General features: G+C 48.4%; 1 pseudogene; it reads right to left on the reverse strand.

The window, feature by feature from the left end:
• Window positions 1-11,537: 11,537 nt before the first annotated feature.
• On the reverse strand, window positions 11,538-12,837 carry LOC101782530 (annotated as a pseudogene).
• Between the last annotated feature and the right edge of the window lie 300 nt (window positions 12,838-13,137).

The raw sequence follows: 13,137 nt of genomic DNA on the forward strand, positions 1-13,137 counted from the left end.
GGTGGAAGTGAACAGCAAGATTGGTCAGCCAACTTACGTATAACACCTCTCCGACCCTGGCCATGAATTCCTTCAGAATGGCAAGATCTTTCTTGTCGACGGCATCATCCTGCGTGAGGGCCATCGTGGAGAAATCCAGGGTGGCGGAATCATCCTCGTGGGCATCAGTGTCGGTGTCGTAGCCTGTCGCCTCTGCATCATTTGGCACTTCCATGGAGGCCTCTTCCATCTGCACCCTAACACTGGCATCTTTTGCCCCATGTGCGAATACAGTGGCATCCTTGGCGACATCCTTGCGCGATGAAGCCTTGGCTCGGGCCCCTTCTCGTCCTCCATTATCGACTTCCTGCTCGAACGGCGAGACGCATAGATAAAGCAAAGCAATGGAAAAACAACATTTTCAACAATATATGATGCCATGATCATACTCACAATGTGCTCTACTTTGCTCGGAACTTTGGGCAAAGAGGTGCAGGTGGCAGCAGGATTGGCTCTTTCTTCTTTCCCCAGGGACCTCCGTCTTCAGCCGCTTCACATCGGTTGCGGTTGTCTCAAGGAGCTCGGCCTTCTTCTTCTTGGTGACTGGGCTGGGTGATTTGGTGTCGTCACTTGGCACCCCGCATGAGGTCTCCGTAGGGAATGCCGCCACCACAGCAGGTGCCTTCGGCTTCATGGCACCCGTCTTCTTGCGCTTCTTCTTCTCCGGCTCCGGCTTCTCCACCTCTGGCACCTTGGACTTCATCACCTTGCGGCTGGCTTGGCGCATCCGCTGCCCAACAAGAGCTGTGCCCCTAGCCTCCGTCCCGCTGCCCTGAATCGGTACGTCCTCGTCAGAGTCGTTAAAGGAGGAATCTGAGTCCCAGTCCAGGGCGGCAGGTAGCCGTCGATCTCGGTGGTTGGGCGAATCTTGGGTCGTTGCTTCTCGGCCCCTCCAGAAAGTGGTGCTAGATAGAAAAATTCACAGTCTTGGCTCTGAAAAGTAAAACGAAATCAAGCAAAAATAGACACAATAGCCAAGCAATCAAGTCAAACGATAAAATCAAGAACTTACCGGATCGGCCAGCCTAATAAGGGAATACGCCTTTAAGCATTGCTTGTTCTTAATGACCCCGCAGAAAACTCAATAACTCGCCCAGCGCGGCCCAGAACGCAAAGCAGGAGGGTGTCTGCTGAGCTGGACGTAATCAAGACAAATCAAGGCCCGACCCAAGTTTGGAAGAGCCTAAGGCTGAGTTAGGGCAAGAGGCAAGCCCCGGAGCATAACCTAGTTTTCCAAATTTATGCACTACTTATGCTAGTTATGTTTGTGCATTAAGTTTATAGGCATTGTTTGAAACCCTAGTTGCATAATCCTAAGTACCTATGTTCTGAATACTAGCATGATAGGTAGCGTAGTTGCTATGCTAAATAGGAACTCGGTAGAAGTCAAGTGATTTTTTGTCACTCGCGAGTTATAGGAGTTGCCTATTTATTTATGTTGAAACCATAAGGATGACGGACAGGGCCGGGCAATTGGTTCTGAATTGGTGGATTGCCCCGTCTATCTCAAAGAAAGCTGCTAAGGTCGCAATGTGTTGGCGTTCGTGGTCAAGTGTTTGAAAGTACTAAGCTCATACCTAGTATGGGATAGGGAAGCCTAGTACCTAATTTGTCCGGGACGTGGGCATACTCCCCACTCTCTCTGGAACTGGGTTCCCTTATTGCAGCATGTGGGTACAAGTGCAGTCACGGTACGGCGTCGTGTTGGGGATTGATGGGGACGGCTGACATGTGTGGACCCGGTGTGGTACGCATATGTCGTGGGTTTATGTTCACCTTTAAAGGTTAAGAAACTTGATTCAAATCATCTGACTCTCACAGTTTGAGACTACTTGATCACTATTATGCACTGAGTAAGAAGTGGAACAAAGGATGATGAATAACACTGATGCTTGATTAAATTGTTTGTTTACCATGCTTGCTTAGAATAGGTGCTTACCTAGAATGGATAATCAACTAGAACATAATGCTAAAACTTGAAAGTAAGGACCTCCTTTAGAAGCTTTTGGTAAAACAAACCCCTCAGTCAAAAAGCCTTGCATGTCTAGGAGTCGGTGGAGTAGTTACCACCTGATCGGTAAGACTTGTTGAGTATTAGTATACTCACCCTTGCTTCTGGCTATCTTTTTCAAGTGTTGTTGTTTGCTTGGTTGATAGTGTGACTCGGTCGTCTCAACTCCCTCAAGGTTGGACTATCAAGTGGGACCCGTCCTCGGTCGGCGAGGATCGTGGTGATTGATATCATGGCAGGCTTCACCATGGTATTTTGAATTGACGTTAGACTATCGCTTACTTTTCCGCTGCTTTTGAACTCTGAACTCTACTTGGATTGTTGTAATCTCTGGACTTGCCTTTGTGTGAGTATGCTTTGTTTTGATCCGAGACAAGTGGTTAATCAGGTGAAACCCGACGGACTGCCATTTTAACTTGATTAAAGTGTCTGCTCGCATATGAGGCAACTTTGAGTACACTTTAGTTGGGTTAATCTGGGTGATTTCACCACACTGGGCACTTATCTTAGGTCGGCGTGCCTCCGTGGCTCCGCTAGTCCTCGCACTCGGGGGCTAGGCGCTATACTTCGATTCTTTTTGCTGCAGAAAAAATATATCATTTTCTTGGCCATTGGACCGATTACTTTAATTGCTTCAATGCTCGGGGTCTACTCCATATGGAGTGCATCTTGCGACGCTCTCCATGTGCTTCCCTTCGATCTACAGGATGCCAGCCATCCCGGAGCTCGGCAGTCACATAGCAATGCGCATTTGGTCATACGCCTGTGGAAGTTTCAATTCTACTTCTTTTTTAGCACTTCGCAGCCTCTCCATCACTATGACAACACCACAACTTCAGCCAAGTACTTTAGAAGCTTCATTGTGCATCCGTCAGCTTCCTGTTCGACTCCACATTGCTCGTGGGTGTGAGGGATAACGGTACCCATGGGTCCCCACCCACAGGATACCGGTTGGCCTTGACAAGTGGGCCCGCCCGACCATGCCGTGCAGGCCAAGGCATGAAGATGTGTGGAGCACAAGCTCAGAGGCCAGACAAACGGATTCTGCCTGGATATCACGGGATACTTGTTGTAAATCGACTCAGATTGCTTTCCATGTAACAACCGACTAAGATTAGATCCTATCCGATTGTAACCCTAGGTCATTAGCCTATATAAGGCATCCAGGGGTGCCCCCCGAGGCAACAGATCGCATACCAGCAACGGAATCCACCAGAACATAGGATGTAGGGTATTACTCTCCAGAGGCCTGAACCTATCTAAACCTTGCACCCCTATGTTACTTTTGGAGTTCTCGGTCTTACGATCTCCCCCGCCTATAAATCTACCACCTAGGTAACCCCTTAGTGGACTGCCAGTCACTAAATCTGATAGGATGGTCCTCCAATCCCTCAAGTCTTGCATCTTTAATGACGCATCAAAGTACGCCACCAAATGGCTCCGCGAGCTACCCCATGTCATTTGGGGTCTCCGCACCCAAAAGAGTCGGGCCACCAGCTACACCCCATTCTTCCTCGTTTACAACTCAAAGGCTGTACTGCCAATAGATGTACCTTTTGGTGCCCCACGGATTCAATACTACGAGAATGTGGAAGCAGAAAAGAGTCAGCAGGTCGACATCAATAGCCTAGAAGAACACCACATGGCGGCTCTCATCCAGCATGCGTGGCATGAATAGCAGATTCAACAGGAACATCCTAGAACGTGTGTTCAATGTCGGCGACCTAGTGCTCCACTGGATCCAGTCCACCAAAGAAATAAACACGCTGTCGGCCCCCTGGGAGAGCCCCTTCATCATCAAAGAGGTCATTCAACCTAGTACATACCGGCTGTAGTGGGCGGACGTCTAGGGTGTCCCCAACCCATGGAATATCCAGCACCTACGACACTTCTACCCTTGGTATATAAAAGCTATGTACTCTTTCAACTTTCTCATATTGAATAAATAAAACCTCAGAGGTTCATCGCGTACCTACTATATTTTTTCTTTCTTACCCGAGCTCTTACTTACGCTCGGGGGCTGTCCGACCTGATCGATGGACCACACCCTCGCCGCTATGCTCGGGGGCTTCCCCCATTATGCGCCGACCTTCGGTTCTGGCCTCTTCTCCTACCCCTCTCACGGCAAGTACGACTAACTCGTGTGGATGGCGTCCTAGCTCGCGAAACCCAAACAACCTTGCATCTGCCCCCTATACAAGCTCGAGATCCGCTCTAAGCAGAGCGCTGGCTAGGCAAGGCTGGGCACTTAGTGGCTTCAGGCCTAAGCTACATGATATCCTGTCATATGGGCCAAAAGAGGGATGGAGGCTTTCAACTCGCATAAGTTAATTTACTAGTTTACTTGTCTCATGACACAGATTGATACACATTATAGTTTTTCTATTACAGGTCCAACTCCTTGACTACCTCTTCCGCAGCCTTTTGATATTGGTCGGCCAACTCTAGAAGGTTATCAGGATTGAAGCCCTTGGCTACGCCCATTCCGATGCGCTCCACCGCCACTTGAGGGAAATGCATCAAGTGCAATGACGTTCTTCGCACACTCCATGGTGTTATCCTTCATCAACGCCCACAGCCGACCAGGAGCACTCCTCAGTCAGTCCAGCAATGGCGTCGGCTCGGTAGGTATGGCCTCGAGATGGACCATGTCCATCACGTATCCCACAACTGACCGCAGGTGTTCCAGCTCCACTTCCAACCCTGCAATGACCACCTGATCATGCTAAAGACTATTCATAGCGGCAATCAAGCACTGGTCCATGTTCCTGTGCAAGTCGGCCTCATGGCTAGTTTTTGCGACACAGCATACTCATGGTGCACGGCGATGTCCTGGACTTGCTGCAGTCGAGCATTGGCAACCTCACACTCTTTGAGGTCTTTCTTGAACCTCTCCTCCCTCTTCTCCACATCTACAAGGGACACCACAAAAATGGAAGATTTAGCATTATCCTCCCGAGTCGGGGATATAACACAAGCTAATGATGTACCCTTCAGCATGGTATCAAGGAGCTCGGCCATGAGGCAATACTAATCGGCATGAGGGATGGCGTCCACCCTCTTCTGCGCGACTCAGTACAAAGGTTACTCCAACATTACAAAGATGGAAGATAGGGACGAAACTCAGCATCAAGATAGGTCGGCCAACTTATGTATAAAACCTCCCCGACCTTGGCCAAGGCTTCCTTCAGAATGGCAAGGTCCTTCTTGTCTTCCACCACATCCCACGCCAAGTCTGTCCCAGAGAAGTCTAGCATGGTGCGATCATCCTCCACATGGGCATCGATGACGGTGTCGTAGCTCACCGCCTCGATGTCACCCAGTGCCTCCCTAGGGATCTCCTCTATCTGCACCGCAGCGCTGGCATTCGTGGCCCTAGGCATGGATATGGCGGCGCCCCTAGTAGCATCTTGGTGTGACAGATACTTTCGCTTGGGCCTCTCCAACTCTACCACCAGGTCGCCATCATGCTCAGCCTGGGTGGTCCAAGCAGATGCAGCCACTAGGTTCACATCAAGAACCTAACCTCCTGCCTAGGTCCCAGCATCGGCCTCCTACAGGCTTGCCTCATCCTCCATCACCGCTTTCCTACTCGCTTGGTGTAGAACACATAAAGTGACCTAGCATACAGACAAGCTTTCAACAACAACCAACGTCATGAAGATACTTACATCGTGCTCTTCTTCACTCGGAATTTCAGGCGGAGAGGTGCTGGCAGTGGCAGGGTGGGCACCTTCTACTTTCCCCCATGGATTCCTAGCTTCAACCGCTCCTTGACCTTTTCCACATCAGCGGTTGTTGTCTCAAGGAGCTTGGCCTTCTTTTTCGCAACTAGGCTGGGTGATTCAGAGTTGTCGCTTGGCACCTCGAACGAGGTCTCTATAGGGGATGCCATCACCACAGTGGGTGCCTTTAGCTTTGTGGCGCCCCTCTTCTTCCGCTTCTTCCTCTCCACCTCTAGCGCCTTGGACTCCACCACCTTGCTAACGACTTGGCATGTTCGCCATCCAGTAGGAGCCGTGCCCCCGGCCTCCATCCCGCTGCCTTGGACTAGTACATCCTCGTCGGAGTCATCAAAGGATGAGTCTGAATCCTAGTCAAGGGCAGCAAGCGGTTGGTCAGTCTCGGTGATTGGAAGGATCTTGGGTCGTTGCTGCTCGGCCCCTACGGGAAGCGACGCTGGACAGAAAAAATCAAACTTTTAGCTCTGATAGAATCAGGCAGAAACAGATGCAAAAGAAAAGCAAACAAACAAAATGATGAAATCAAGATCTTACCTGGTTGGCCGGCCTCACAAGTGAGTACGGATTGGGGCAATGCTTGTTCTTGATGACACCACCGAAGAACTTGTAGACCCATCCGGCGACCTCCTCCCAGGTAACCTTCCGTTGTGCCTCCTGGGTTGGATCCAATGGCCCCGAGTACTCATACGCTGAGTGGACCCGGTCTTTGATCGGCTGCATCAGCCTCTGGCAAAAGTTGATGCTCACAGCCCTGGCTGTGAGCCCATGACCTTTTAGGTTGGCAATCTCTTTCAACATCTACTTCACTTGGACCATTTCTGCAGAGTTCAGTTGGTTCGATCACTCTGGCATTGTCATGGGTGCATACCCAAGGTGGGACGGCAGCTCGGGGTTCTGATTTGTGATGAGGAACCATCCTTGTGCCACCCCTTGTTTGAGTCCTTGAGCTTTAGATCAAAATACTCTAAGACCTTCTTTGGCTGCAGCAAAAAATCCACAACCACCAATCACTCTCAACTTCCCCTTGGTCGACACAACTTTCAATTGGTACAAATATCTCCACAGATTCAAATGGGGAGGAATGCTGAGGAAAGCTTCGCAAAGGTGGATAAAAACAGCGATGTCCAGTATGGAGTTAGGGTTTAGATGCACTAACTCAATTTTGTAGTACCCCAGCAACCTGCGAAAGAAATCCAATGTTAGGATCCCGAATCCCACTCAAAGAACACCACAAAAATCATGGTTTCGTTCTTGTCCACTATGGGGAACACCTGGCCCGTGGTCGCCTTCAACTCTAGGAGGACTTGGGACCAAGCAGGCCGCGGTAGATGAGGGCTTGGATCCTCTCCTCTGTCATCACAGATTTCACCTAGTACGTGTATGGATTTGGTGCCTACTCTGCCGCCATTTCTTTGGTTTCTATTCCTCAGGACGCTGATTTGATGAAGGTGGTCCTCTTAGTTCGCATGCAGCAAGGAATGGCAGTGCGGCAGCAGTGATTACAGCCTTCGAGCAGAGGAGCGCGGACGCGGTGGTGCAATCTAGAGCTCTCAAGCGTGGTAGCAATGGCATTGGCTGCTGCGGCGCTTGGGGGCGAGTGGAGTGAAAATGAAATGGAATATGTGCCTCTTCAGCTTTTGAAGGCATTGATGGTGTAATCCTAATGGTGGAATTCGTGGGTCCTCCATTACGGTGCAAGCGATGGATGGAATCTGGGGGTTTTCCATTAAACCTCATGGTGTGCCTCCTTGGCTCTGCCAGTCTTCACGCTCAAGGGCTCTGGTCGGCGTGCCTCCGTTGCTTTTCCAGTCCTCGCGTTCGGGGACTAGGTGCCTATTTCTGGTCGGCGTGCCTCCATGGTTCCTTCAGTCCTCGCGCTCGAGGGTTGGCTGCCTATTTCAGGTCGACGTGCCTCCGTGGCTCTGCTAGTTCTCACCGGCGGCTGGACGCTTATTTTAGGTCGATGTGCCTTCGTGGCTCCGCCAATCCTCATGCTCGCGTGCTGCGCACCTACTTCAGGTCGGCGTGCTTCTATGGCACCGCCAGTCATCGCGCTCAGGGGCTAGGTGCCTACTTTAGGTCAGCGTGCCTCCATGGCTCCGCCAGTCCTCGCACTCGGGGGCTGGGCGTCTATTTCAGGTCGGTGTGCCTCCATGGCTCCGCCAGTCCACGCGCTCAGGAGCTGTGCACTATATTCGGTGGCGCAATCTAGGGCTTTCTTGCGACGCCCTCCATGTGCTTCGCTTCGATGTACAGGATGCTGGACATCCCGGAGCTCGGCAGTCGCATAGCCATGCACATTTGGTCATACATCTGTGGAAGCTTCAATTTTTCTTCCTTTTTTGAGCATTGCGCAGCCTCTCCATCACTATGATGACACTGCACCTTCACCCGGGAACATTACAAGCTTCGTTGCGCATTCATCAAGTTCCTGTTCGACTCCACATCGCTCTTGGGCTTGTGGGATAAGGGTACCCATGGGTCCCCATTGACAAGGATATTGGTCAGCCCTAACAAGTGGGCCTACCCGACTATGCCATGTGGGCCAAGGTATAAAGATACATGAAGCATAAGTCTGGAGGCCGGGCAAACGGACTCTGCTCGGATATCATAGGATACTTGTTATAAACCGACTTAGATTGCTTTCCATGTAACAACTGACTAGGATTAGATCCTATCCAATTATAACCATAGGCTATCAGCCTATATAAGACGGCCAGGGGTGCCCCCTGAGGGTAAATCATCCCACCTGATGTTAACTCTTCGCACCTGCGATTAGTAATACAATCCACCAGAATACAGGACATAGGGTATTACTCTTCGGAGGTCCAAACCTGTCTAAACCTTGCACCGGTCACTAAATCCGACATTGTTGCTGGTGAACTATTCTTTGATGTGATGTAAACAATATGGAAGTTAGAAATGAGCTATTTTATGTCTGTGATTGTGATGGTGATCAGCAGCCAAAAATGATTATATGGCACTGCGAAATGCAATAATGGGCTAGGGCCAAAAAAAAATGATCCAATATGGTACTGCGAAATGCAATAATGGCTCTTCATTAGATGGGCTAGCCTCAGAAAAAAAAAGTCCCAATATAATGTGCAACAAATATTTTTCGGCCCAAAAAATAGCATGGAAACATAAAATGGGCTAACAATTTCCCAACAAAATTGGGCTTATAAAGGTTCTTACATGGACCGGGCTTCAATTTGTGTTGAACTGAAATCATCGACACTGCTGCCACATTGGAGCCACGTTGGATTCTTATCTAACGTGGTGCAACCTCTAAAACATGTTTATGACAACTTGTGGGATGAATTTCCATTCGTCATTATCTAAGTGACGCACCGAAATAAGGAACATCACTAGTTGTGGTTTACGACCTCAATTAATGACAAAGGGTTTTCGTCACTCGAGCATCAAAAATCAAGGTTTATGATGAAAAAATATTTATAACACTTTTGGGTTCGTCATAGATCGGAAGATTTCTTATAGTGTATTCAGATGTATTAATGCATTGATCGGAAATCTTTCATGTGCAAGGCTAACAGTATACAACAAGACCTTTCCATTACTAGGGGTTCACCTATTATGTTATTTGTTGTTCAATAGTTGCAGACATGGGAATATTTTCTATCTTGTTTATCTCTTCAAGTATTCTAGTCACTAGCCATGAACTATTTGCATGTTATGGTTATTCTTTAAATCATATGGTACATAAAGTACTATTTTTAGAGTACAATACACCATGGCTACCACACTAGAAGTCATGCCAAAGCTCGCTAGTTTCATAGAAAATGTTGGATTCCGTCCTGTTATGCAATGTCAGAGGGTCATTATCATAACTATTTACGTTGTTTTTGGCAAGCACGCTGAATTGCGCTAGCTTGCGCATGGTGGAAATCACCTCACGAGGCTCCTGCCTCGTCGGACCAGTTTGATAAACGGTCAGACCGGTCGGCACTGGAGCGTCACGAAAACCTAAGATCACCACCCTGGCAGGGACCCCATTGCTCTGACAAAGGAAGAAAGAGCAAAAGGGGTCGAAAAGATTAGGGTTGGAGATAAAAAGTAAAGGTACTATTGATTGATCGATTGGGATTAGCCTCAATCGGCTATGGACCTTTATATTTATAGGGTAAGGATGTCTTGCTCCAAAATCCTTTTACAAGTCTTAATCTACAAGGATTCCTTAATTCTACTTGGACTAGAGTTGGACTGGTCAGTCAGACCGCCTACACAAACCGGTCAGACCGGTTTGTACTGCTAGATCGGCTACAGGACCTGGACCGGTCAAACTACTTCGATGAACTTGGTTTGACCAGTCGGCCTCGTCTGATCGGCTTGATGCCAATTTTGGCCACCAACACATGCCCCCTTTATTTTAGTAAAGTTTGTGTACCATAAAATAAAAAATAAGTCTAAGGACGATGCTCTTTACAAAATTCACCATCCATTCATTCTAAGGGCGATATTTGAAGATATCGACCAGGTTACATTTAATCATCTTGCCATACATTTGGATAGTACTTCTTCAAATACCTTCCGTTGAGAGTTCTAGGAGGTGGTTGTCCCAACAAAGTATCCACCATATAAGAATTTCCAAAGAACACCTTCACTATCTTGTACGACCCTTCCTAACTTGGAGACCATTTGTCAAACTTGTTGCTCTTTTGGAATGTTTGGTTTTAGCCCAACCAGCCAACAACGCAGGGGCGCACCCACGTGTGGGCGGCCAAATCTCGCCTGATCTCTACCTGCCTTATCCCACGTGGAATGATAAGTTGAATGAGATTAAAAGAGTTCATGCAGCGTTCATCTTGTTTGCTATACAACTTATGTTTAAGATCATAATCTGTCATCTCGCGAACTTCTCTCTCGTCTTGCTCCCTTAGCTTCTTCCTGCCCATGGGTTCCACCCTGATTTCAGTCCGGTTCCACCCTGATTTCAGTCCACTAGATCTTTATCTCTACCACCAGTTCCTCCTTGGTACAGGGCATATCGCCCATCTCTTGGATCACGGAAACAACCAGTGAATTGATCTCTCCCTCTACCATTCTGCGCATCCCAACCTAATCTTGCATCCTTAATATCCCAACCATCTCGGAAACTACCCCTGTCTCAAGACCCTTACCATGCCACTGTAATCTTCTGTCCATCTCTTTTTACCTAACCACCTCTGTGAAAGATCTAGGATTAGCCGAGCGTACCTTGATCGGCAATTTTTCTTGATCTCCAAAGCTTCAGATTTCTCTTGCGCGAGCGGGGAACTGGTCTGTAGTTGGATCCTAAGATCTTGCCAACCGGATCTTGAACTAGTGCCACACCGGGGGTTGGTAAGAGTGGTTGTCAATGACGTGTAGGAATGCACAAAGTGGTCTTTAATATCTAGTTGGGCTGAGTTGGCCTTAATAGGCTGGCCCAAATCAGCCGCTCCCTTCTTCTTCCTCCGACCCGACCCTAATTGATCCTCACCAGCGAGGATCTGTGCCACGGGGTGGGTGACTATGGTTCGAGTCGCTAGTTTTCTCAACGCATCGAGAATCCGTGGGATGTCACGCTTCACTCTACTCTCTCGAATCTCTTCCTCAACCTCCACCGAATTCCCTTTAGCTATACTACTCTCCCACCGGAGCTTGTTCCCGGTTGGATCGGAAGTGCAGCGCAGTTCATTCATGAGCTCCCACGCGAAGATGGTCTGAGTCATCCTTGTACATCAAGTTTGTGTATGTGTTGACCCTCGACAGCATGTTCTATAGTAAGATATATAGTATATCCGATGCATAAGTGTCACTGACAAATTAAAAATGTAGCAACCACAATACATATGAAATTCAGTACTCCAGGACTCCAGGTTTTGGTTAGACCTTGACGTTATTCTTGAACTAGCCCTTGACGGTCTGGTCGGAGAAGAAGTCATCTTTGAAGGTGACCTTGACGCCGGCGTCTCCCATTGTACGTACTGCGCCTTGCCACCGTAATCGTCCCAGTTGTTCACAAGTGACAATATCAACCTGATTCTGTACTTCCTTGCCTGGCTCAAGACGAAATCCAACGCCTGCATACGTGTACGTCAACTCGTCAATAAATAAGCAATCCTTAAAACTATTTCACAGACAAGAATGACATTTTCTAGTTACAGATAATGTAAGGTACTGGGACTTGTACAGTTGTACTTATTACAAAAACAGATGGCATCCATAATCAGCAACATCATGTAAGGTATTTTGGAAAAGTTCCCCGCTCTGTTTGGTTTCAAGCTAGGTTTGATTATTGATTCGATTGGATTCCAGATCCCATCAAAATCGAACTATTCAAGTCACTTCACATTTCAAATCCAGTAAATATCAAGCATGCATGAGAAGCAAATATAGCAAATGCAAGTCTGAAGTCGGTGTCTCAGAAATTGAACCAGTTGGCGAGCTCGAATCTTACCTTGAAGACGCTCTCGTCGTAGACGGAGGGTGCCTTCTGGAGCGCCATGCATGTGTCCGCCGTCGTTGAACGCCCACGTCTGGCACACCGTCAGCCCGACCGCCACCGCCTGCCGAAACACTTGTGTGACCTTTCCCCTGGTGGACGGGTCGACGGCGTGCATCATCAGCCAATATGTATTGAAGCCATTGAAGTAGAACGGCCGATCGCCGACGACGAACTGGCTGCCCTTCGTCTTCACCATCCCCCAGTGCTCGTTGATCACCTCGCTACTCAGTAGATGCGCCCTGAAAGTGCCAAATTTAGGTGTTAGGACCACAACTGGATCATGATGAAGATGAGATTAACTGGATAGTCTGGATCTAACTAAAACTGTATAAGCAATGGAGAAAACAAGTCAGATCATTTACCCATCAGTGTATGATCTCTGGATAGGCGTATGATCATCGGCTGTCTCAGAAGGATCAACGTTAGCATGGCTTCCACCAGCGTGGAGCAAAATGATTGCCGCCACTGCAAAACCTCGAACTAAGAAATGGATCTTGGAGTTCATTCCTTCTGTCTAACTAGGGAAGGGTTTAAGCCAAAGTGTCGATCAGGACAAAAAGATGAATATGGAACGAAGTGGCTCCAAAGGATGCTGCGTGGAGGCAGTATTTGTATAAAACGCAACGTACACATTTGCACAGACCAGTATGCGTGCACGTCTAACACACATCTATGTCTAGGAAAATAACACTACAACTTGCCTTTAGTCCCGGTTGGTATGGTGCATATCTTCCGAAAATCCATCCGGGATAAATCAACTAGGACAAAAGGGGGGTCTTTAGTCATGGATCCTTCAACCGGGAGTAAAGATCACCCTTTAGTCCCGGTAAGCCTGCCACGCCAGGCGCGTGACATGC

The sequence above is a fragment of the Setaria italica genome, chromosome III (genome assembly GCF_000263155.2).
Source record: "Setaria italica strain Yugu1 chromosome III, Setaria_italica_v2.0, whole genome shotgun sequence".
NCBI lineage: Eukaryota > Viridiplantae > Streptophyta > Magnoliopsida > Poales > Poaceae > Setaria > Setaria italica.